A 26713-nucleotide genomic window follows, 5' to 3' on the forward strand; every position below is an offset into this window, starting at 1 on the left:
AGTCGAACCCGGGTCCGCTGCAGAGCCTCGGCACATGGGACGCGCGCTCTATCAACTGAGCTAAACAGAGCCCCAAGATGTGTACAATTTAATCAAAGTGACCCAGTACTGATTTCTGCTAATGACCTTGGTTTTATGCCATATCCATCTTTTCGCAATGATTCTTGTTTCGAGATACAGGAAACAATCAAATCAAGGCAAAAAGAGGCAAAAATAATCTTCAAAAAGAGGAAAAATGTTTGTAGTTTTGATTTAACTGTTGCTTCAACAACAGTTCCAGTAATACAAACACAGAGCTGGTTTTACGGTATATCACTTGATATAGACTTTTTTGGTTTACAAGTTAAATTCCATCTCAATAATGGCGACTTGATTACATCCTCATACTTCCATTCAATGGATTAAACAGGTGGTACATGTGTCATTGTATTTGATTTTCATAAGGAATAGTAACCATCGGAGTTCAATCCCTGACCTCTTAGAGCTACTGTGTAACCTCATGTATATGCAAGCATATAACCCCATGCCGGATACAGATTAGATAAGGGGCAAGTCCTGTGTGAGTGGTAGAAAATTTGTATTAGGATTAGTTAACAAGGAAGAGCTCAGAAAACCCATCGGCACAGGACTTTTGATGAGTGAAACATTCATTTAATTGTTTAACACAAACATTAAGCCTTCCATCAGACTAAATATACCTGGGATTTCCCACCATTACACATCCTCGTAGTAAAATGTTCCAGACATCTGAGTTCAGGTTCAGAGTCTCACTTTGACTCCACTTGGTCAATTATTTTCTTTCTTCCCCGTACCCACCTATAGTCTCAGCTCAGAGTAGGAAGGGAAGAAGAATAAGGAGAGAGTGAAATGCTACCAAACTGAAAGGGGAGAAAGAACAACCCGCAGGTTATTTTTTGTGTGTCACAACCATTATAAGTCAACAGTAGTGCTCCCAGCGCGCTAAGTAAATGTGGCCCCTCAGTAGGAGGGCCTTCCCCATGGATTAGCCAGTGTGAGACCAGAGCAGCTAAGCACTCTCCCGCTGCAATTAAAGAACAGTCCATCAATAAATGATGAATGTCAAACACAGCATGATGTTTGGCCCGGTAAGCAGACTTGTATCCTATGTAGATTCATGGTCACAGCAGGGCAGGAAACAAGGGGTGGCATGGTGGAAACACGGGGATAGGAGACAAGAGGATGTTAAGAGAAGCCCGCTGCAAATGTCACTTCGTCCTTTTCAACACTTCTCGAAATGTGGCGGTGGACATTCAAGATGCAGCGGCAGCTGTCATCTCTTAAGCCATCCGCTGACATTTGGGATTCTGGGCCGCTTGCCCTGCACCAACACAGGAAGTGGGATGGAGGACAGGGGTGTACTCTATCAGCCAAGGGCACAGTGGAAATGTGGATGATCGCCGTTGCCACATCATTACAGTAGCAGCAGACCGTTTAACTTAAAGGGACAGTGTATTAAGACAAAAACTAGCTGTTACCTCAAATTCAAGTGTTCTCCCCTTTCCTTCAACTGTTATCAGTTTTGGTCATGAAGAGGGTGCATCACTTCAAGTTCCTCTCTAAAGTGGAAAACACTGTGTTTAAGTGACAGTTCACCCCAAAATCAATCTTACTTGCTGTGCTATGTATTTTATGTGTTTGCCTTGTCTTTAAGATAACAGAATAAGATGATATTTTGGCTTTATATTTTTTTTCAGAAACCATGTGACTCAAGGCATTCAACAGACCTTTTCATGAGCCGTTTCATGCAGGAACTACTTTGTTTCTTTAATAAAGCACAGAAGGAAGTATGCAGCTACTCGTGGAAAGGATGCTAGACAACTAAGCTCTCGTCCATAAGTAGTTGTACATTTCCAACTGAAAAGAAAATAGTTCCCACAAGAAACTGCTCACAGGTCAGAAATTTACAAAAGAGACATTACGGTTCAGTCTTTTAAACTAAATGTTTACTATGAGCCAGTTTTTCTTTCGTCCTTCAACAAAAAATGTTTGTCATCAACTTTTTTTTTTTTCATGACTGAGACGAGACAATAAGGAGCTAAAAACAGATCTTTGATACTAAAGACATGTCAGAATGTATGTTTTATATTTGCTGATGAAATGAGACTGGACCTCCCTCTGTACTGCTTTGTTACCTGCAAATTTCTCCCTAAGGAGATCCATAAAGGAACATCTTAATCTTAAAATGTAGGAGTTGGGCTATTAGACCTTAAAAAAAAAGGAAAAAATATGTTCCTATAACTGTGTGTTAAGTGTGTCAAAATATAAACCATACATCCCTTTTATTGACTGACTCCAAAAGTTGGGACCTCATACAAAAAAAAATTTGGGGGGTGAATTGTCCCTTTAGTTTTCCACTATAGGGATGAATGTGAACTGTCATAACCCTTTTCATGACCTGAACCCACAAAGGTTAAAGGAAAGAGCAGGACACCTCTGAACAATTTGTCAAAATGACACCTCATATCTGGTGTCCTCAGATGGCATGTGGCACCATGTCTCCCACATAACTGTGTTTAGCTCTGTTTACACTTGTGCTTTCAACAATATTGGTATTGCCATTGCATGACTAACGGGCCTTCTCACGGCTGTGGGAAGGGGTTCCTTCTTTTGCCAATTCCACCAGCTGGAGGTGAGTGAGAGTGAGTCACAGTTATTATTGTTTCAGAAGCTCTCAGAGTGTAGTCAAAGCCCACAATGGTCCACACACACTGGGTAGCGTTACTTCCTGCGCAGTCCAACAATAAAAACATGCTGTCCACTTTGATTACACAGGCACTGTGCAAAACACTGCTGACATGCAGGCTTTAATATCAGCTTTTCAAGGTTACATGAGCCTGCAGCCACATGGAGAGGATGTGGGGGTGTCTAAGTTCATTAAGGGTACATTTGCAAAAACCTGACTTCCTTGGCAAAATGAACCCCTACGTTAACAAACTAAGCCATCAGGCAGTCCTTATATTATTCAATGTGGATATTTTAACAACAGGGCCTATATGTAGTGGTAACATTATTTTTGTATATGCTCAAATCTTAATTAAATGTATTTGTTTAATCAGACCACATCTTCATTATAGCCACAAATGCAACTACATAACTTCATTACACATTTTTTTTAACTGGAAATCATATTCTGTCAGTGAAGGTAACTCTCTTATTAAAGTGCTTGGATTTTAATGCTGTAATAAGAAGGGTAAAAGGATGTGTGAACATCAAACTAATGGGCATTAAGAAGGTGGATGTGTTTTCCACTCCAGTTGCAGATACGTTTAATGAGAATATGCACAGCTCACCATCTGGTTCATCTCGTCGCTTTCCACTTTGAAGTTGAAGCACCATCGGGTGTTTGCTGCAAACGACCATCAGATGAACTCTGACATTATTGCTTTCTGATGGCTCCATAATATTTTTAACTTTATGGTGACATGATCTCATTCCCCTTCAGGAAGGGAATTATGCTTCAGTTCACACTGTTCCACCCTACAGCATATGAGTGACATCCATCAGAGCAACATGTCAATGATTCCCTCACTCAGATAGAAGCGATTATCTGTGAGAGGACGGTGAAGCAGCAGACACCAGAGTAAAGCACAGCTCTGCTTCTGGTGTTTGTAATCCATGTTCAAGAACATAATCATTAGTCAAAGCAGCTTGTAAAATAAAATGTTGGTCCTGATAGACAGAGTCCTTTTGTCATTCACAAACAGCTGCCGTTGAGGAACCACAGGTACAAAATAATGTTCCCTTCACTTGACATCATGTCTGATGTCATTCTTTGTTTGTCCCAAAGTACAAAGAACACAACATAAACCTCCACAGTGTGACAGGTTCAGAATATTTTAAGAGCCTGCCCGCTGTTACCTTCTGGGCCATTAACAACATCAAAAATAGAGCTGAAGGTCATACATAAAACATGACAACATAACAGCGTAAACGATTACTGCAATGAAACATTTATCGTACATTGTTTTATGGTCTCTAAAGCAAATCTACTTTTCATGGTATGCTTGCACACGATTAATAATTTTTCTAAAAATTGGCTTTGCAGATTTTATGAGAAAGGAAATTCAGGACTGCATGATTTTTATAAACAAAACCCTCTTCAGGGTAAATTCCCCATGTTTGCCTTCAAGCATTATATTTTGATATATGAATATAAAATATCAAATGTTTGCCCATTTTGCTGTGCAAGGACCCTGCAGAGCCCCTTTGAGGACCTCTGTGATTCCCCGGCCCACACGTTCAGAACCAGCTGTTTTCATTGTGCCTGTGGTTCTGTTCACAGGGATGTTACGAAACAACACTGCGAGATTTAAGCCGTCACTGGCCATTGTTGCCTTGGCCACTGTGTCCCCGTCCGCTGTCTGTGATTTCTGTGTGTTGGGGGAACATAACCATGACTGAAGCCTCACAAAGTGAGTCCAAGCTCTGTGCACTGGATTGAAAGACAGCTGTAAACACCCTTGAGCAACAGCACTGGGGGATGATGTGTGCATACATGCGCAGGCACACACATAAAAGTACACAGACTCCCATCCTACTGTCAGTTATCATTGAAGTATGGTGATACGGGACACTGGAGGAGTTGTAAGAATTTGCATTTAAAGTCTTCATCTCATGATATGTGTTTTTACACATGCATATTCAATGGGTGCATCAATTTCACTTTTAATTATTTAACTTGCACTACAAATCTTTTGTGCGAGATGTCATTTCATGAGGAATGAGTAAATTATAAATTGCAAGCTGTTTTCATTATGGGATCCATGGAAAGTTAATTGAACTCAACCCTGGCGGCGCTCATGATGCCTTATTACTCTCCATTAATCCATCAAAAGGTCTCGATCCCTCACTATTGGCCAGCTGGCTATTTCAGAAATCAACATAATGTGAAGAGAAGCCATATAAACCTAGCAGCTCCATCCTTCCGCCCCGAGGATGAGCTCTGATTAACCACGGCCACCCTAACTGTGTCATCTCGCAGCATGAGGAAAAAGGTGAGAGAAAGAGAAAATGAGGAAGGGAGACAGTAAAAAGAGGAGTAAATGTAAGAAATTGAGAATGAGATGTAAGGAGTACTACATTTGGCTGTAGCTCCATGAAATGACGAATAAAACTGTAAAAAGGCACACATTTGTGACAACTTCCCTCGCTTTTTCCACTCACGTTGTTTGCCACTTGACGAGGAGTGTGCCCTGTCAACCCAGGACTCTCCCCTGAGTTGTCAACCGCCAACACACACACCTCCCCAGCCTTGCCAACTGTCAGGGCAAATGAGATGGTCGGTTGATCTCGCGGAGGGTTTGTATTACCCTCGTGCAACCGAGAAGCACCACTGTTCTCACTCAGCTGAGCTATTGAGGGAAGTGTTTATGTGGTGATCGGGGTTTAACTATGCCCTCAGATGCCTGAATTTGTGTAATTCTCTCGCCACCAGATTTAGCTGCCATCTGCATGAGGTGGTGGTGTCAGCAGCTCTGTCTGAACATTTTCTTGTAATTGTTAACCCACAGCAGCCTAACAAGTTCATGTCTTCGGGGGCACTGGGTTCATGAAATTTGATTTTGTAACCCCTGCATAATCCATTATGTTATAATAAACTTTACATATGATACGCATATATCAATACAGAATCAAAGAAATGTATGTGTGAAACAAATTTACAAGTTAAAAACCATTCTTGGCCATAATCAGGTAGCCGTACCCAAAGCCCTCCTTTGACAGCCCTGCTGCCTCAGTATGTGACATGTGCACTTCACTTTCAGTAAATTTACCAAAACTAAGATAAGGAATTAGTTTAACCCCATCAATAGAGCAGTTTACACCTTCGAACCACGAGGCACCATCAGTTTCCATATCATAAGAGATTTCTCCAAGAGCGATCAATGACGTTTCTCTCTGGGCTACACAGTAAGCTAGCCCGGCTAACATCAGCCCCAGCTCCACTTCAGCAGCGTCTTAAGCAAGGGCACACGGCAACAGTTCAACAATCAGAACAAAGTCTTATCTATAACTTTACATTACACAAAATCAAGTTTGATGTGGAAATAAAATACATTTTAGGCATATTTTATTAATTCATAGCAGACTGCCAGTGCACGGCTAACATCTATGGCTGCTCGCTACACAAACAGCTGGATAAATTCTCACAGAAGACAACCAGTATTGAATTTATCATTAACTCTACAAAAGGACAAAAGTTTTAGGCTAATTTTAAAGTAACTGAAGGGGATATGAGCCCTTGTAAAGAAGGCACAAGAGTTCACTGCTGGACAAAAAAGTATGTTTAACTCGCAGATTTTCTGGGAAAGTAACGGGAGCAACAGAGCTGATACATTTAACCCTGAAAACACCCATACATGTCTGTACCAGCAGTATGTGTAGAACTGTGTATGTGATTGCAGTAAATTAATCTGTTGCTACAAGCTTTTGTTGTCTTAAAAAATTAACTAGTGGACTTTGCTGTCCGCCATCATGCTACATTATACTGTAAAGACTTTATATTATATTAAAACAGCATATTGTATAATTCAAATGCAGTTAGATAGTCAGATATCAACCACAGGAGTCAGCATGGATCTTCATCATGCTGGAAACTGCATTTGGTACAATGTGATCAAAACCTGTGTTTGGTATCCCTCCGCCCACACACACGCTTTCCTCATCTAATCTTATTTGTCGCTGGTGCAATCCCTTTAATTTTGGGGCACAGAGATGAGTGACCAAGCTGCAGTGTCACACCATCATCAGTCATTCATCATCTCTGTACACACTCTCTCACAGGGATACACGTACACAAACACAATAGATTTGCAGAGGAACAGAAACCAAGGACAGCCTCTTACACTCAGCAGCCCTCGGGCTGTGTGGAATGGTGCTAGTGGAAAGGGCAATGTGACTGGCTTTCCAAGTGAAGTCTCTGCCTTTGCCCTCGGTCTGTGAGCATGTTAGAGACAAACAAAAAAAGAAATATAAGTGGTGCTCATGAGAGCAGACAATACTACAGGATGCACAGATGGACCCATGAGGCTAAGATTAAGAGAACATCTGTTTCACATGTAACTCTCTGGCTGCAGACAACAAGACTACTGCACTACAGTCAAGGCTCAGGCGTTACAACATGAGAAGTGAAAAACACTAATTATACAACAAAATAGAGATGTTTCTTTTCAATGTAACTGCTTAAAAATACACGATTTAAGCATTAAATAAGGTATTTAAGCTGTCACTCTCCCTGCCTCACATCCATCTATAATAACTGTCAGTGCACTGTCACACATCTAGCCAGACAGCAGTCAAATTAAATCAAGCTAGTCAGCTAAACGTGCCAGTGACACCGACAGTATCGCTCAGAACAGTGTTTTGAGAGACATCAGCAAGTTATGATAAAGTTTTACACAATATGGACACTTTCCCTACTGGAAGGAAATAAACGGACAAGTTAATTGTTTTACACCTCATTAAAAATCTACCAGTGTCTTCTTGAAAAGTTATAAGGCGCATTGTCTTTATACATGAAAGAAAACAAGCTTGTGAAATGTGTCACTGTCCTGACAAAAAAACATAAAATGATGCAGCTGCTGTTATTCTCTGATTTTATGACTGTCGGCAAATCAAATAAAAAGACCAACATCCAGTTGTCTGTGGCTTCCGCAAACATAAAAGAAAACACCAACTCATTTTATTCATAGAGCACTTTTCAAAACAAAGTTAAAAAGTGCTTTATGTGGTTTGAAATCCCCGGATTAAACATTTGAGGAGTGCAAAGAGGCAATTAATCAATTACAGTGATACAAAAACTGAATGGAAGGAGAAGAACATGTGGTAAACAAAACAATGTGCTAATATTATCAATAAGGGGGCAACATTTCAGCAATATATCCAGGAGTTAAACAAGCGCTTGAAAAAGGTGATTAAATCAATGATTAAATAAACTGGGAGCCAGTGTAAAGAGGCTTAGACAGGGCTCAGATGATCATGTCTTCTAGGTTATGTAAATTACAAGCTGAGCAGCTGTGTTTTGTACCAGCAGAAGTCAGAGATAGTTTGGATTGTTGTTCTTCTTGAGTTTAGGCCGAGGAGAAAATACCGTCTTTTAGAGATGTTACTTGAGTGATAATAGCATGATTTAATTGTTGGGACTTTTGGGGAAAAAAGTGTCTAACTGCATGTTTGACATTTGTTTGGAGCCAAAATGTTTTTGTACCATTGGGATGGGCTCTGGAGGACCGGCATCTTTAAAAATGGGTCACAGACACGGTTTAATTTCTTTCAAAATGGTTGGGTACACTTCTTTAAATAGCAAGGGACTGTAGTTTGTAACAAACATTTCTCAAACAAGAGTAAATGCAGCATTTTGACAGGGAATATTTTTAGCTTCCGTGGCAAAGAGGAATATGTAAATCAGGCCTTGGCTGATTTACAAGCACAAACAGTTCATGTTCGGTATTGTTCTTATCGTTGGTTTTGTAGACAGTGAGAAAAACTGTAGGAGTATCAGCAAACTTAACCTTTAAGATGTTTCCATTCAGCAGCAAAGGACAAAATAATCACATCTACTTGTATAGCTGCGAAAAAGTCTGCTACAGAAGGTAAGTGGACCGGCTTACAAAGTGTCTGACAAAAGAGACCCGAGTCTTCATCCCATCCAATCACATCTTACAAAAGGATAAGAAGACCTTCTCCTAATCCTTACCAGGTACATTTATCTGCCTAAACCTGCTGTGCTTATGTCCTACAGAGGGTGAGAGGAGTCAAACACGCCAACATATGGAGCATTTTTGGAATTATTTATTTTTCTTCATTTGGTCTGTGTGATGATTTATTGTTTTTTTGTGCTATTGCAGCACAACAAGACCTTTTTTCTTTTTGTTTTTAACATAAAAAATAAATAAGCGGTCGGATGATCTCTAAGAGTGTGTGAATTTAATCTAACTAAAAATGCTGCCTCATATCTGACGGGACAAAAGTAGCTGAGAGAGCGAAATGTAAAAGACTGACATATGCATCGGAAAACGGTCCACTTGTTAAATGATTTAAAAGCACAGTCTATTGCCAATAAGAGAGCAGTAACCTTTTACATTGTGGAGAACGGTTCAGCACCAGGTTCATCAGTTTTTTTACAATGCTGGAGCTGCTGGGAAAGTGGGTCTAAAATCCTCCACGGAAAACACTGCAGAGAGCCCATTGTGAAGATGTCATACATTTGGTGCGCACAGTGACGGCAGAAGTCCCGGGGGTTCAGGCACATGCAAAAATAGATCTGCGCTGATTGACGGGCCGAAATACAACCAGGGACTTTCATTGAGAGATGTGATTCACATATTTAAATCAAGAGATCAACCTGTGAATATACACATTTTACTGACAAACACGTCTAGCTGCGTCACATGTAGTTTTCAGAGTTTACGGGGGAATGAATAGCAATCTGCTGATGCAGGGACGTGAACGTCACATGAAGCCTAATGACCTTGTCAGCTGCCAGAGGGGAGGTTTGATTGACGGGCCTTTCTCTCCGACAGCTGCCTCCCAGACCCCAGCAGCCAAGGCAAAAGAATTGCTCTCCTGGATGGGAACAAGACACGTCCGAGCGTGTTTGATCATCGCAGAGGGAGTTTTGAGGATGCGAGGACAGCCCACGAGTTGTCAGTGTGGGACCAGTCAGCAGTCATATCACAGGAAACCTTTTGCGTTATGACAGACTAAAGACAAATCACAGCTATTACATCAGCCAGAGGTCAGCTCCTCCTGGTCATATCTGCTCGTCTGAGGCCAGGGTGTTAGTTATGTTACAACCCAGCCATACATCATCAGCTCTGTTTTGATTTTCTCTCCCTTCAGCTCGGAGCAGACCAACTGGTCCCCGTTTTTGTTTTTATTCAAGGACTGTAAGTTCAGATAATATGCCAAGATGACGGCAGTGTTTTTGAAAGCAAGCGTCAATCAAGAGGATTCCTCAAATGGTACTTTGCAGCACTTGGGCATTCTCAAACATCTTGGCATAAGCGTGTTTTGTCATGTCCACAGCTGCACGCCGCACATCGTCACTAATGTGTCCCTGGCATGAGCACAGGGGTCAAGAGGTCCGGCTGAGAGATGGCTTGAAATGATGACATCATTAGCTCAGTGCCACTGGGCAGCATGATGGCAGTCAGAGGGCAAGCAGGGTGGCACCGCAGGGTGGGAGGACAAAAATAACACAAGTGTAAATTTCTGGCTCCACCTCTCGGCCAAAGGATGCATGCTATGTTCTCCATCTAGAGCTTCACTGTCACGTCGTGTCTGGCAGGAGCAACTCAGCCTGATCTCACCAAAGACATTTGTGTTTGTCCAAGAGGTGCGTTGAACTCCAAGGTTAACACTGTTTGTGTTGGCAGCTTCATGAAATATGTGCTTCTGTTTCAAGTCTGTCCAAAGGAAGATGATATTAGTCAGGGGCACTCAGACAGAATGCGTAATTTCATTCAAAGGCACATTAACTTTGACTCAGCTAATGAAAGAGATGGAGACACAGAGACAGAGACAATTTCAATTGGTGCGAGTTGAAGCGGGCGGAGATAGTTGCCAAGGAGATAAGTCCTGTGAGCATGAGGTGTGACTTCTGCGTCACTGATGTTTTTTTTCTTTCTCTATTTAGTATGCCTCGCTCCTCTCCTCCATGTGTCCCGGTCCTCCGTCGCTGGTACGTCAGACATCATGTTTCAGCACCCCCACTGCCTCCCACCGTCACCTAGGAGACGTAGGTGGGGGCCCTGCCTGTTTCCCTTTTGTCCAAGATCACTGTCAAAGTCATGGCTGCACATGTGATGAGTGGTGGAAAATATTTCTGTCTGTCACTGAAATCTTCCTCTTGTTCACAGCTAGTCAGCAAGTGTGAGGATGTTCTGTCAGCACATGCCACTCTGAGCACACGCACACACGCACGCACACACACACACTCACTGGAGAAGAGTGATGACATTTGAGCAGCACGTCACCAGTTCTCTAAATCAGCCATGGAAGCCATTTTTTGAGGTGATGGACGGATTCAGGGTGACATTTAGAGATTTTACTTCAATAAGTGGATAGGTTTTGTTTGCATGCATATCAACTTTTTGAGATGTTCACACACACACACACACACACACACACACACACACACACACACACACACACACACACAGGCATGCATAAATACATATGTCCTGTGCTGCAGAGTTACGCAAGAAAGGATGCAACCTAATTTCACCTTAATTTTCCATGGATACCGCAAGTGAGAGTTTGATGTTCATTTTTAATTAACTACAAATCAATGGCCTTAACGCAGCATGACCTGAAAATAAATATGAAATGTATATCCAATATCGCTATCTGTGAATATATATAACAAATGCATTGGAATTCAGATTGTTATTTAGTGTTCTGTCAAACATGAATATTTGAACAGTGAGCTGTTGGCAGCTAAAGGTCAGGGGATCTGCTGAACAGGTATTGATGCTGACATTGACCTTATTAATCATATGCTGAGCACATGTTGATAACAATGATGCATTTTAACAACACAATAAATCTTCTGCACAATATACAGTAACTGAAAAATGTTCACACATAATTGGATGTTAGTGTGTGAACATCTCTATGTCTAGTTACACCTTCATGTTAGCTTAGACCTTAGATAAAGGTTTATAGATGTTGTGTTTTCAAATATCACTGTTATAATTAGTCAGACACAAAGTTTGGGTATTAAAATGTGGTTAGAAAAAGTCAAAGTGGGTCTTTTATATCCAAACAGCAGATGAAGCAGATTTCCAAACACAAGCAACGCTGCATTTTTCAAACGCAACCATTATGACCGTCCACGAGACATGAGCCGATTGCTGATGCACAAACATGCACTGCGACAGAAAATGTCACGACACGCGTTACAAGGACAGGACAGGAAACAAAGGACACGGGACAGGAAGGGCTGCAGCAGAGAGCCTCATTAGGACACGAGTCAGTGACTACACAGGCTGAGACGCTGCACACGACAGGACATGAAGTGTCTAACCCCTACTGCTCTTTCCTCTGAAAGTCCCCATGATTTGAACTCCAATGGAGAAAAAACTCAGTTCAGAGAAACAAATGTCCCCATCAATTCTCCTCCAACCTAATGGATGTCTCAGAGGGAGCCACGGCGAGGAGTTTCGCAATCACTCATGCTTCCCTCCCTTATCATTCACAACACCTTCCTGCCTGGCAAATGTCAGCATGTCATAGCCTAACCAGATTTGCAGTGCACGCGTGTGCTATGTGTGTGCTATGTGTGTGTGAGTAGGGGGTGTTAAGTTATCTGAGTGTGAGATGGATTGAAGGGGTGATGTGGAGGCAGCAGGATAGCGAGGGTAGAGAGGACAGCTACCGTGAAACATCTCCCTCTGCACGTATTAGTCAAAGCAATTCAATCTATCATCCTCCACTCCTCTCCTCACCCCCCTCCTCCACTCAGTTGTCATTCTGGCCTGAAGAGTGTGATGGATGGACTCCACTTGCTCTTTATTCCAACTCCATGAAGGAAGCAGTCTCGGATGAAAACGAATGTCTGAATTGTTTGTTTTTACTCAGGACAAGTAGCAAATGGGTGGGGCACATTTCAGAAACTGACATTTGGAAGTAGATGGAAATAAATATGATTGTCTAAATGTTTTCATGAGTTATTCAATGTTACATGAACCTGAAAGATTTATTACCTCTGCCCAGAAGGTTATTTTTTCACCCGTGTCCATTTGTTGGTTGGCTTGTCTAAACTACTGAATCGATTTCCAAGGCACTTGGATGGAGGACGGGTCTCGGCCCAGAATAGCTTCGTGCTTTGTTATATTGTTAGCCAACCAGTGAAAAATGAGTTTGCTGCTTAAACAACAGCCTACATAAACAAAAATAGACTATCAACGCTGTGACTACACAGACTACATAACCTTTAATTTTAGCGTGTGTTATTTACATTATTGTCTTACCGAGCATGACAAGCTTTGAATGCTAGGTAGCATCTGCCTGGGTGGAAGTGTGCTGTAACACAAAATAAACAGAAGATTAGAAATCATTACATTCAGAAGGCAAGTAAGCAAAGAGGAAACTAGTGTTTTGACAATACTGTAATGTTACTTATAAACTCAAGGAAAATCGTTTCTTCATTTGGTTTGATGTAGGAATCACATATCATATCATCTATAACTTTCTGTACTTTAACAAGTTGAGAATGAGACCCTTAAACTGGATTAGCAAAAATATATCCAATTTAGCAGTTGTACTCGACCTGTGATGAAACACAAAAATGCTGTGCTACTTATACGTCTTACTTGTTGTCTCATTCTGTTTATCCTCATCCTGCTTCAGTACGTAACACAATTCCTCACTGTAACTAGCAAAGAGAAAAACGAGTAATGTTAGCTAGCTTCAAATGCTTCTTCACATGGAGCTAGCTAGTGCACCAACACACATACACACAGGTCCACACGTGATTTCAATTAACTTTATCCAGTAACCTTACTCTAAACCAACTAAATGACCACCAACATCTCACCAGATGAAATATTAATCTTAATTTAAAAGCAGATAGTGCAGATTTAAGGTATATTATGTACAAAGCTACTAGCTAAGCAGTTGCCATCTCTCTAAATCCTTCTACCAGTGCCCTCTCAAACTTAATGTTACACACTCGGGTAGATTAACATGGCAAAAGTGAGCTAAATCAACACAACTGAAAATGAGGTGAGTTACCTTGGAGGTCAAACGCTGAGGAAGTTGTAGAATCTTGTAAATAAACTCTTGCAACAAAATAGTGTGAAGACTAGCAGGTGAAGTCTTCTCTGACTGCGTGACAACAGAAAGTGGAAAATATATGCGTTGTGATGCAAAAATAAATAGTGGAGTATTGTGTCTGCAGGACAGATATATTTAGTGGAGAATTTACCCGCCAATGAATTTTTACAATGATGCTTTACAGATATACAGTACGCGTTATTTCATTATACAAGGCATATACTGTATATACACAACCTTCTAATCTCTTGAATCCTTTCAATTCTCCTGTAGTTGTTTGACTGATTCATATTATTTTCATTTTAATTAAACTATTCACTGAGCCATCGTGTCCTGTAGAGAGACCATCTGCATTTGTCATGTTTCCCACTCATTAAAATTCAACTTGTCCTTTTCATCTGTCACCTGTCTATGTGTGCTGTTATGTAACCTATCCTGTATAATCAAAGGTTAAAGCGGCCACAACCAATATTTCTATAATTACACGTCTATGTTTGAGAGGAGTGAGTGTCCCTCAGCTCCTCTGAGCTCCCTGTTTTGGTGTCATTTTCTGTCTCAGCAGGCAACACTTTGTGGAGTAAACATCTTTAAATACCCTCCGTACGCAACCTTCCCAGCACCGACAGCAGACAGACAAAGTTAGTGATTAGCTGACGTACATAATGGAGCATTTAGCCACCAGAGAGCCAGACATTTGTTTCTTGCTGGAGTGCAAAACTCACATTAATCACTCTGACAGAGCACGCCTCCAGATGAATGCTAACGGTGCTCCATATCTGATGGATGTGTAAACAGCCGACTGTTTGCTAACAAGTTCCCTACATCGACGTGAAAGACGATGATATGTCAGTGTTGTGTTCACACAGTTTCCACTGGGAACAAAGTGGCCAGAAGGATTACAATTTATTTAGGTTAAGTAAATAAATAAATAACCAGTAAGTATTGACTTACCAATTTACTGGTCACAAGACATTTGGTCGTATAGGTTAGCTTACATTTGATACCAAAGCGTAAAATTTTTCATGCCTTTGTTAGTGTTATGGTCTTGATTTTCTTTAAAATCAGATCATTGTTTTCTAGTCCTAAAAAATTTAATTTTCACTTTCAAACTCTAAAAATAGGATGCTACAAGATTATTGAGAGTAATATATCCAATTCTTTGGGGGGAATGTACCACTCTAAGGCTATACAGTCAAATTTTAACAATTTATGATGTAATAATATTCACCAGTCAATTGGCAACAAATGTTTAACACAAGATGTTCAACCTCACCCTGCAAGTGTTGTTTTTTTGTTTTTCTTTAGATGCAAGCAGGCATGAGATGGGAGAGAGGAAAGAAAATGGGAATATTGCAGATCTGATTTCCATCATTTAAAATAAATGTGAATACATATATAAAAGGTTGAACATTTAGAGTTTCTCAAGCTTTTTAATGGAGATAATACATTGTTTTTTTGACTTTGACATCTTGGCTGAGGCTGCCTACGTCCACCAGCATCATAAAGAATTCAGACATTCCTATAAAATAAAACCGTAACCTTCAGAGGAAAAGTTTGAACCTGCGGTCTCACAAATGCCAGACTTTAAACGACGGTCACTATTGTTTAAGGCATCATTAACTAACCTAATCAAGAGATACGATTCCTAAAGTCATTTCTTACAGGGTCTAAAATTCCAATGGTGAGGGAACCGAAAATGTACATTTTCTCATGAGATAAAACAAATATAGATATCTGCAGAGGGTGATCTAACAGGACATCTTCTCCATGAATCACTTTAACTGAGCGGTGTCTACAAGTCTAGGATCATATGCACAGCAAGTCACACAAAAATGTGTTACACACTGTTGATGTATTTCAGACTCAAATTGCCACAAGTCAGACATCACTTACACATACGAAAAAAATAACCCAAGGCCTTCGAGACAGTCAATAAATAATCTCCTTCACATCTTCACATGACGACACTCATCTGTAGTCCATCATGAACAGATGGGACAGTGTGACTGCCATGTTAATGATGTCCTCCAATCAATCACCTGAGGAACTGTAGTGATAACGGCTCGTGTACTGTCACCTGGGAGGGGATTAAAGGTGAGCTACGACCTTTCCTGGATTACACGCGGACCCAATAATCTGTTGAGACTGGAGGACACACCTCGCTGCATCTTAAATATTCCTCCGGTGTCTCCACCTGAGCAGAGAGACAGAGAGAGAGAGGGGAAAAAAGGTGGGGGAAATATTTTTTTTACGTGGCTGCTGCTGACATTTATCAGCCTGCTTTGACTGATGTCCCGTATGCCTCCTGTTTCTCCTTGAAGCCCAATTTCAGTTTCATTTTGTTTGTTGACAAATTTCATCAGCTCAGACAAGACAACAGTGGATAAGATGTGAAGTCTTTTTAAACCGTTCAGGTAGAAATGTTGGCACTCTTTTTTTGCTTGATCTCACAAAATAGAGGAAAATTGCCAGTTGTCTAGACAGGCGGAGACCTTGGAGGAGAATTTGTCCTCTGGAGTGTGACACTGCTTGACCCGTTGTTAAACACTGCCCCCCTGTGGTCTGGTACTGCATGTTGACTGTGCAGCAGAATAGCCTTCGTTAATGGCAATTAAATTACATTCATTTTTAGGCTTTTGTTTCCGGGTAAAATATTCAAATCCAAAACTCAAGCTGCAACTATTAGTTGATTAATCATTAAATCATTCATCAAAACCAAGGGAAGAAACACTCCCCTTTATAAAATGTCTTTAATTATGTTTTTGTTCCAATAATTATAGATTTAAACCTTTTTTTATATATAATATATATTCTGAATTGTTTCCAAACCTAGAAGCTAAGAAGCTATACAATGTATTCTCTGAGCATAAATATTCAAATCCAAGACTAGAGCTGCAACTATTAGTCGATTTATCCAAAGTCAATCAAAGAATTTTTCTTGAATTGGCAGCTATTTTAATAATAGAATGAACCATTTCAGTGTTTTTCAAGCTAGCATGTCAAACATTTGCTTGTAAAATGTACGAATTTGTTGCTCTTCTTGGTCATTTATGCTTGCAAATGAAAAGCCTTTGGTTTCGGATTGGTTGGTTGCACAAAGAAGAAATCTAAGGATTCCTCTTTGAGCTCCGGGAAATGTGTGGTAAGCATTTTTTTTAAATCATCTAAAGATGATTTACGAATTAATTGTTAAAGAATCAACCCTGCCCAGGACTGACACTTTTTATAGCATTCCCTCAGGCGGAAGTATTCTGGATGTTTTTGAGTTCAGTTTCACCTCAACTCAAATTCAATCTGACACTTTTTGTTCCTTTGAAAGTTTGAGATATCTGCCAGAATGTCAAATAAAGTTCTGTGGGTTTGAAGTATGTTTGTCTGCACAGCATGACCCACAGTTTCAAGAAAACAGGTTGTCTACCTGTCAAGAGCATATCAAAAAGTTCGGATTTCTGCTATTAGACCAAAACTATCTACTAAACCTCGAACCATGAAACTGAGACAGACATTGATGTATTTTTCTTGGGTCAATAGTCATCCAAGAGCAGGTGTTTTCACCTGACTATGGCCTGAAGTGCTACATGCTTTTTGGCCCAAATGTTTAGCCAACAGACAGCACAGTTACTGGTGTATTCGGGCATAAAATGTTATAGCGTTGGCAGAGGTTTGGCCTCACAACTCCTTTCCAGATCTGTGTTGAAATCGAGTCGCATTGACAGCTTTAAGAATGGCCTGGTCTTTCTCATGATTTTGGCAAGAAACAGGTTTAAAGGTTGTTTAAAGAGGCCCGAAGGACAGATATATTTTTGTTTTCCATGAATCTGGCGAGTGTCCAGTGAAGCAAGTCAATTTCTAACTCTTAAAATGTTTGTCTATTTTTTTTTTTTCCCAGGAAGGCAGCGGAGAGAAGGAGTGAAGGAGTGAAGAGAAATGCCTCGTGGCAATTGTGTAAATTATTCACACTGCTGGATTTCCTCCAACAAGACATGGGCTGCATTTGTGGGGGGGAATCCCCCAAATGCCTGAATAGACGATGGCTGCCAGACAAACTGAGATTTGGTTCCAGTTTATATAAATCAAGGGAAGAAACATCCCCTCTTTTCATTCCCCCTTTCAAGCAACTGTACAAAATACTTCAAGCGTGCAGCAATACTCCGAAATTCACTGGACCATGTGGTCAAGTGTGGACTGACACTTATGAGCATTTGCTGACTGCTTTATGTCTCTAAAGAAAGATGGATGTTCCAACGAAGTCATTGTTCCAGTACTGAAATCTTTACTTGGTTGATTGGTTTGCCTACAATTCTGCAAAGGGAAAAGTTTCTGGCAAAGAAATTGATCGCGTTCTGTTTTCAATTACTTTTTTTTTCACACAGTGTGCCAATCTGTGTTGCGAGAAATACTCGCAACCAACTCCATTTTGAGAAACCGTGAGAGAAATATCCAGGACTGAAGCTGCATAGAGCTACAGACAGTATTGTGTTCTCAGTGGGATTTGGAGTATTAAAAGCCTTTTTACATAACAGGAAACAATTTAATTAATATAGAAGAAGATATTCTAATATATATGACACTAGCTTTCACAGGAAAGTACTGCTCTACACACGCGGAACTTATTGGAGCTTAAAGGTTATCTGATGTGTATCTCTCTGCCAATCTCATCTCAAAACAATCTCCCAGTTTCACACTTTCAAAGACTCTGTCAATTGTCATTTACACGGCTTAATGACTGACCATTGATCAGCCGCGAGCAACAGATGTCACTCATTATTTTGCACTGCAGAGGAAGTGATAGCATCTGTTTTAATTTGTTTTCTTACAGCATCCAAACTGTCATGAAATCGGGGCTCGTTTGTAACAAATCTTTATCTCCAGGGAGCTCACTGAATATCAGACCAGCTCAATTAAGGAAGTCATTAGAAAAGTTTCCAGCACTTCTACTTTTATCTTCCTCATTTGTTTTCAGATCATCTTGATCATTTCTGCACATTTCAGTTTGTTGTGCCACTTTCTGCTATCATTTGTGTTAAGATGAAAATAGTGGCTCATGAGCACTTTTGTTTTCTTGAAAGTGTGTTTTAATTGCCTCTTCAGAAGTTGTATCAGCATTTTTGGTTTTTTTGTTCATCACTTGAGAACGAAATTTTTTAAAATCAACCTCTGGGTCAGTCATTTTCCATTGTCCCCATAAATTCATGCAGTGTTTTTCTTGATTGTGTTTTTCTACATTGGCAGGAAACATGAAATAAACCTCAAGATATTAAAATATGATGTGACTTGTATTTTCGCTGCTTCATCTTCTAACCCTGGAGATGAAAACTGTGGCAGTGAAAATTTGTGAGTTGTCAACAGGGACTAGCCTGACCCTTCATCCAGCTGTCAGTCACATGTTCACAGAACGACAGCTGGCCTTCATTGTATGGATGGCCTCTTTCACTAAACTGTGGACTGAAACAACCTTTTGGCAACGCTACAGAAATGTTAACACCATCTATAAACTTAGTCTACTTAGTAGATAATGACTAAATATTCATTTTTCTCTAAACTTATCCTACTATCTCCCTTAGAGGAGAAATTAGGAAAATCTCCTAGCTAATGGCTCTGTAATTGCAGAATATGGTCATGTTGAACAAGGCTTTAAAAAACTATCAAAGAGTTGATATGTTACTAACACACATGCTACCAGACAACTTGCGAACTGTTAATTTTTTCATCCCTGATATAAAGTGTTATCATCTCTTAACAAGGTTGCAGTCGCATCTCTTCAGGAACTGATTGCTAAAATGAAATCCCAAATCCCAAAATGAATCACACTTTTTTTCTCCACCTCCAGCAAAAAATCCATTAAATAAAACTTGTGCCCGAGAAGTTTTGTTGATTACATTTCATCTTTTCCCTAACCATCACTCCCATCAACCATCAAGGCTCAGCAGTCCGCGGTTTCTCATTCCAGCAGCTGATTTCACTTGCACACATTCAGCCCGGCACAGAGGGACGTGTAATCACCGAAACCTGCTGTTGCCGTGATTGGATGGAATGAAAACCTGTTGACTCTGTGGGCTCCGTGACACATCATGGTGATGAACAACTGCAGTGCCCTCCTCTGCAGCACAGAGGAGGCAAGAACTGCCTCTGCATTTCTACTGCTTGATGCTTTGCATTATATGGTATATGGAGCTTTGAATGTTGTCTCATAGACTATGAATATATAAATAAGAATATAAATCTCATTTGACTTGGAGGTGAATAAGAAAATAAATCTTGCAATGACACTGAAACCTAAACAGATCATTTTCTTTATATTGCTCCTACTTGTAATTTAATATATTTCTTCTTAAGGATAGTAGGTGAGCCTTAGTGTCATTAAGGCAACTATGTGCACAATGTGATTTAGCCTAGTGGGACATGTTCATGAATCAATATCCCACATTACTCTATAAGCTATAACCTAATATTGTTCACCAACATTAAAGGCTAAAGATGCCTTATTCTTTTCTTGCAAGATTGCAATGCTAGTAGTCCAGGAGCATTGCTGCCATCTTGAACCTGGATCCTAGTGATGGATGGCCCTGTGTCAACATAATCAAATTATCGAAGTTTGACATGACAGTGATGGCACTTAATCTGGTTTTGAATGGGCTAAATGAAAGAAAAATAACTTTCAGTAATGTGGACTTTCATCCCAGTCAACATTACACCAACAGTGTTGGGGAGACTTAAACTACATGTAGTTGAACTATGTGGCTTAATTACAATTTGCTGTAACTTGCTGGTAGTTAAACTACATTCAAATTTTGTGCTGCGACAAGTATTTCAACTACTTTTTGGGGTCATTTTTTGTAGTTTCACTACTCAATTTACAAACTAAAAATTTTGGCCAATAACATGAAATATGTTTTTATTATTATTAAAAAAAAGACCTATATAACATTAACTTTATTTTATTTTTCTTTGATGAAAAAGTGGATGAGGTGGAAGCCTTTGAGAAGTCATCAAATGAGACCCCACAAAATGCTTTCAAAACCCTTTCCAAAATGTCCAAAGAGTTTGCGAAGTTCAACACTGGTGTCCAAACCAGTGCAGCATGTGAGCGGCTTTTTGGTGTTGGTACAGGCGTTTTTAGTGCCAAACAGAACCGGCTGTCATGTCAACAAGCGATTCTGCCCTGGCATCTAGTTCTTGTGTCGAAGTGTTAGTTCCTCTGAAGTTCCTGTGATGTTGACGAAAAATTGAAGCTTTTGTTCTTTAAAAAATAAAACTTGAGAGGCATATTTCTGCTGTCATGTGAGTTTTTTGTAAGCTATTATATGTTGTTTCATATACACCATATGTCGATTTATTAAATGCTGAGTTAAATGAGTATACGTAGTTGCTAAAGCTACTTTTTTAGCAGTAGTTTTACAAACTGCATTTCTCCAGGGGTTTTACAAGCTATGCTTGCAAAGTAGCTTCCTTAACATTGTTAATCAACCGACTTGTAGGGAGGTGACGGAGGACATTTCTGATGAGGAGGGACTGCTGCATTTCAACATTTGTAAACGTGACACCACTGGATACCCTCAGGAATAACTCCGGAAATTTCCAGGACATGTTTGTGTTGACAAAGCCAGAGATTTCTAACAAGGAGTCGGTCGTCTGCAGCCATGTTTGTGGCGGCAAGACCGGGTGTTTTTAAAGAGACCTGGGAACAGACAGCGGTGTGGCGACCAAACAGCTAGCTGTGGTCAGGCAAAAACTATGTTTTATTACCCAAACGAAGAGTATTTTATGCTTAAACCTGACCCTTAGTGACAGGACAAAAATGTAATCTTTTGTGAGTTGAGTTTTGTAAAGTAGCTACTTACTTTTCTACACCAGCACCACCGAAAACTGCAAGCGTTAGCTTCATGGAAATTCGCGCTGCCAACGTTCGTGAGGACGTGCAGATTGATTCGGCAGTGGACCAAACCACTGTGATGCAAATGGAGGGGGGGGAACTAATCTTTAAAAAAATACAAACATATCATCATATGTTGTGTCTTTAGCTAGCACAAGTGTTTTAATTGCTAACTACCTAATTTAAAATGATATGTTTTCTCTGATATAGGTAATTGAGTGGGGCAAATCTCTGTTCTTCACAGGAAGGAGGGGATGTCACCGTCTGATGTGAGTGGCGCATGCGCAAGTACATAGCCATGTTGGACAGATAGGTACGGCAACTCGACGTGGACAAACCACAGGTAAAACCGAGGGAATACCTGTCATAGCATGACATTTTCATTGCAGTTATTGTGGACTGTCCAAATATTTGAATAATATATACTTTTATGCATTGAGCTGAATTTTGTATATAAAATTTTTTATTTGTCGACTTTCAACTGTTACATTAATTGTTCGTATAAATACATACTAGTTCAATAATCACATTGTAAAATTAATATTTGTACTGCTCACACAAATACGTGACACAAACTGTACAAAAGATGATAACAAGAAAATGTAGCCTTGTATAAGAAACCAATATATAGACTATGATGTGAAATGTGTACAAGTGAGATTAAAATATAATAATATATAATAAAAAAAATATACCAAATACCTTTTTTCCAGCATGTTTTTAAAGTATTTTAGGAATCTTAACATCTTTCTTGTTGGTTGTTAACTTAGAAAATTAGCAATCATAATCATAAACTCAACAAATTCTTCATATGTGTTTTGCCAAGTCCAGTTGCCGTACCTAGTTGTCCAAGATGGCAGACAAACTTGTTGTTTAAATGCTTGCTAATTTTAGTATTGTGTGTATGAGGACGCTCTCAATAAGGAGTTGTTGCATCTCAAAGGTTTTTCTCCTCAAATGAAATTTAGAGAGAAGTATATCTTGGATATTAATCTGCCTGGTAATGCTGTTATGTTTCTTCTTATCGTCTTAATACTGTTATATCTGTCTCTATACACACAAAGGGAGTTTATCCTCACCTGGAATGAGGGTCTCATGATCGAGAGTGCTGATAGCTTTACAGATGTTGAAGCTCTTTGTGATTTTAGTCTGCATAAGTAAACCTGAATTTACATTACATGAATTTATTCAAGAAAAGGTTGAGACACATTAGGTAATGTTATATCTTCACCACTAGATGGCGATCATGCTCCATTGTACCTGTCCAAGCTTTTAAGACATGCTCAAATTTCTATGAACACAACCTGAATTTATGTTTTCTGGAGATAACACAAATTCATTTTTTTTTTTTTTTTTTAGTAATATAGAATAATACAGCACAAAAATACATATGAATACGTGCTCGGGAAGCCGTGTGGTTTCAGTGCCACAGGGATCCGTCAGATGCCTCCCACTGCCTCTCACTGGGTCGCTGCCTCCATCACTTTGGGCCCTCCTGCTGCTGGAGGCAGGAGATGGAGCTCAGCCTAAAAACCCAGCGAGCGTTTCACTGCGAGAGGGGAAAGATATCCTCCTTGGTTCTGCCCGACACGATTTGGCATCTGTGGGTTGTGTAACTCAAGTGGAAGGGAATTAAAAAGAAGGGAAAAAAGGAAGGTTCAGGGACTCTAAAAGCAGTCACAGAGAGTTCACATGTCTCTCTGTGTCGCGGGGAAAATGTTCAATCTGCACTTTGATGTTTGCGCTCCGCTGGTAACTTGACGGTTACTGTCGAGATATTCTACAGTACAGATGACGCTCTGTCAGCATTTCGCATTTTACAGATAAGTTTGTGCAAATTCTCTGTAAGTATTATACATTTAGTAGAATTTACTGGAATTAACTATTGTTTGCTCATTAAGTCAAAGGCCCTAGTTGTAAGCAAAGTTGATTTTTGAGTCTCATTTCCTACTGAACGCTTTGGGATGGCGACCGACCAACCTTCAATACTAAAGTGTCAGTATTTGACGAGTTGGGAATCAACTTTTCATACAAATAGTTCAAGTTTCATTTGTGTCAAATTATTTACACTAAAGGGTTTAATTACACTCAATGGAAACACTTTTACAAATACTGGAACAAAGTTGCGTCTTTGTGTAAAAATTAAGACTCTTCAAACTGAGACAGAATGAAACAAATTGTTTGTAAAGTTATTCAGTGTGACTGAACAGTAGTTGATACAACATAATATTTTGAGGTTATTGAACATGTTTTCCCAACTTCATTTGTTTCACAACAAAAGACTTATAAGAAAACTTTAACCCTTAAAACTCTTCAATAGAAATAATCTGCCATTTGTTACATGGGTTTATTTACTTACTGTGATTAAACTGTGTTTAAAGGTTATGGTTAAGTCAATAAACAATAATAGATGATACAAGTATTGAAATTATGTATTAAATTAATTAAAACATAAAAATCTGACATTTTTCCATAAAATTTCACAAACTGCAGTATTTCCCGAGTGCTTATGTTGCTATTTTGTGAAGTTATCTGTTGGAGTCTCTTCATTTGTTAAATACGCTCACAGCTCCCAAGTACACTTTAATCCAAACTACAAAATATACTGTGCTAAAAAATGGCACCACGTCCCATATGTGATGACGTCATCACTAGTGCACGTGACATGATGGAAGGGTAAAGTCGTAGCTCGCTATTGCAAAAAGATAGAGTGTTGTAGCGACCATGTTTTTTAAAAAATGTATTTAAGGTCAATTTAAACAGGATACTGTAAACAAGGATCTCCATCGACCATTTCCGGAGAGTCTTTGGCACAATCAGTCGGTTTTTGCAACGTACGTCATGTGTTACATAATGATGTCATCAGGCAAGTAAAACATTATGAAATGGAAGTCGTTCGTCTTTGCTTCCTGTTGCAAAAACGATGAACGCTGGAGCTGTAATATTCTTATTTTAGATCATCCCTTGGCCAAGCAGGGGTCCTTTTTTTTTAATAAGGTTGAACTACTTGTACTTGTGTATAATGTATTCACAGGGACAGGGAGTGTTTTCTTTACACATGAATATTCATAACATTCAGTCATTAAAAGCCTTCTCTTAACCATAAACTCGGCGTGTAAACATTCCTCACCTGCAGCTCGACATCAATGAGTCCGGACGCATTCTCCCAGGAAGTCTTTAAGGACGGCGCTTGGCAGTTTCTTATCATTAACGCCAACAAACCAAAAGCTGTTGTCTGTCCTTGACTAACGGCTCCTGTTTAAAAGTTTCTCCGAGTTGCCTGCCAAGCCACAACGGTTTCGGATCAAACGTGGTTTTTATTTACAGCCAGGAGTCCCTGCAAGCTCCACATTAACCTCTCAGTCTTATTTACTGTACCTGCTGGCCTGTATTAAAGCAGAGCCGGAGTCCAGATCGAGTTGGATGTAGTTGTGCGTACCCTGAGCCCAGATGTCCAGATCTCTTGAACACATTAATTCATCAATCCTGGCACAGGCTCTTTTAGCCGTCTGTGCTGCATTAGCCACTGTCTCGTAACTCTCTTAAAAATCTGGCTCCCGGGGTCGAACTTTTGAGCTTCTTGCCAATTAAGGGCAGTTGTATGGTAAGCAGATCCGTTCCCCCAGTGCCCGGAGGAACCACTATGTCTTATTTCATTCTAATTCCACTTTCCATCATGTTTTTCGTGAACGGGGGGACATGATGGAGATGGCTTGTGACACTCGTGACCCATTTGGAGGTCTTTCTGCACAACATGAGCCGGTGAACTCTTCCTCACTTCGCTCGCCTTAATGTCGGCCTTAATGTCCTCGGTGGCCACATACAGTTTTTTTTTTTTTTACATCTCCACTGCTGCCACCACTGAGGAGGGTTTGCGGTGACCTCCCAGCGTCCCAGATTGCCGGCTGAATGAGAACATTTTGCTGCGAGGTCGACGGACGGGACGGCCGCCACCAACCTGCTGGATGAGTCGTCACACCAACGCTGCAGGCCGGACATTTACTTTTTAACCGAAACCGTGTCGGAACCGTTTGTCAGCAGGGTTACTCGATGTTCAGGCTTCTTTTGATTCATGTTTACGCCGTCTGCACAGTCTGCATCGGTGTTTACTGTAAACATTTGCCTTCGGCTTCTATGTTACCGTATATAATCAACGGTAATCATGACGCTCGCTCCGTCTGTCAGCCTACATTTAATCACCTCGCAGTGCTCGACTCTTAATCACGATGTTGCCCTCAATGCACAATCTGATTGCTGCACTTGTTAATGATTCTCTGTCTTCTGCGTGCGTTTAATATTCTCTCACTGTTTTTACTTTTTCATCACCTGCACTGTTATTCACCTCAGTGCACATACGGTACCCTATTATCTTCTTTTTATTCTTGTTCTTGCTCTCTTATGTACTACATAAGCTACTGGATGTGAATATGTCCTTTCTGATTAACTTATATATCTGTATACGTTTTATTAAAGGAGCACTCTGTAGTTTTGGGGAATAAATTGTCATCAGAAGAGAAAGATCTTCATTGACAAACTCAATAAACTCTCTTTTGTTTTCATGACTGACTGAACTAAATAAACAGACTGACCTTAAAGGAAATGACAGTTTCATACTGTTTTACTTTGTTTACATGTGGCGGACCCTGCCACCTATCTAGCTTCAAACAGTGTTCTGGGGACCGTATTTTCCTCTCAGAACAGCTTGTTTATCAGATCTGGACAGAATAAATATGTCTGAGTTTGTCTGACCTCATTAATATTGTAAATATTATAAATCTGGGATTTAATTTCTTCTCCATAACTACACAGGGCTCATTTAAGTGGTTTAATTCCTGTTAAAATGCAATAATTAAGGTTTTATGAATCAGGCCGTCGTGTGTTGTGTGGTGTTTATCCTCCTCCCGCTTAACTTTTTTTGAAAACCAGTTATTTCATTTATAAGAAGGAGGCGATCCAACAGACCAGTCAACCCCTTATCTTCTGGGAAAGTGGCGGCAGAGCATCTGGACCAACATCCATCCACACAAACAACTTATTAACATT

At 40.0% G+C, this 26713-nt stretch overlaps 1 long non-coding RNA gene across 1 annotated transcript; it reads right to left on the reverse strand.

The window, feature by feature from the left end:
• Nucleotides 1-13336: 13336 nt before the first annotated feature.
• Nucleotides 13337-21918, reverse strand: LOC115583656 (uncharacterized). Its single transcript, XR_003984403.1, has 4 exons — nucleotides 21639-21918; nucleotides 15837-15991; nucleotides 13756-13848; nucleotides 13337-13396 (listed from the first exon to the last, which is right to left on the reverse strand). It is a non-coding gene; the product is annotated as an uncharacterized LOC115583656 (long non-coding RNA).
• Nucleotides 21919-26713: the final 4795 nt, after the last annotated feature.

Source organism: Sparus aurata, chromosome 6, assembly GCF_900880675.1.
Source record: "Sparus aurata chromosome 6, fSpaAur1.1, whole genome shotgun sequence".
NCBI lineage: Eukaryota > Metazoa > Chordata > Actinopteri > Spariformes > Sparidae > Sparus > Sparus aurata.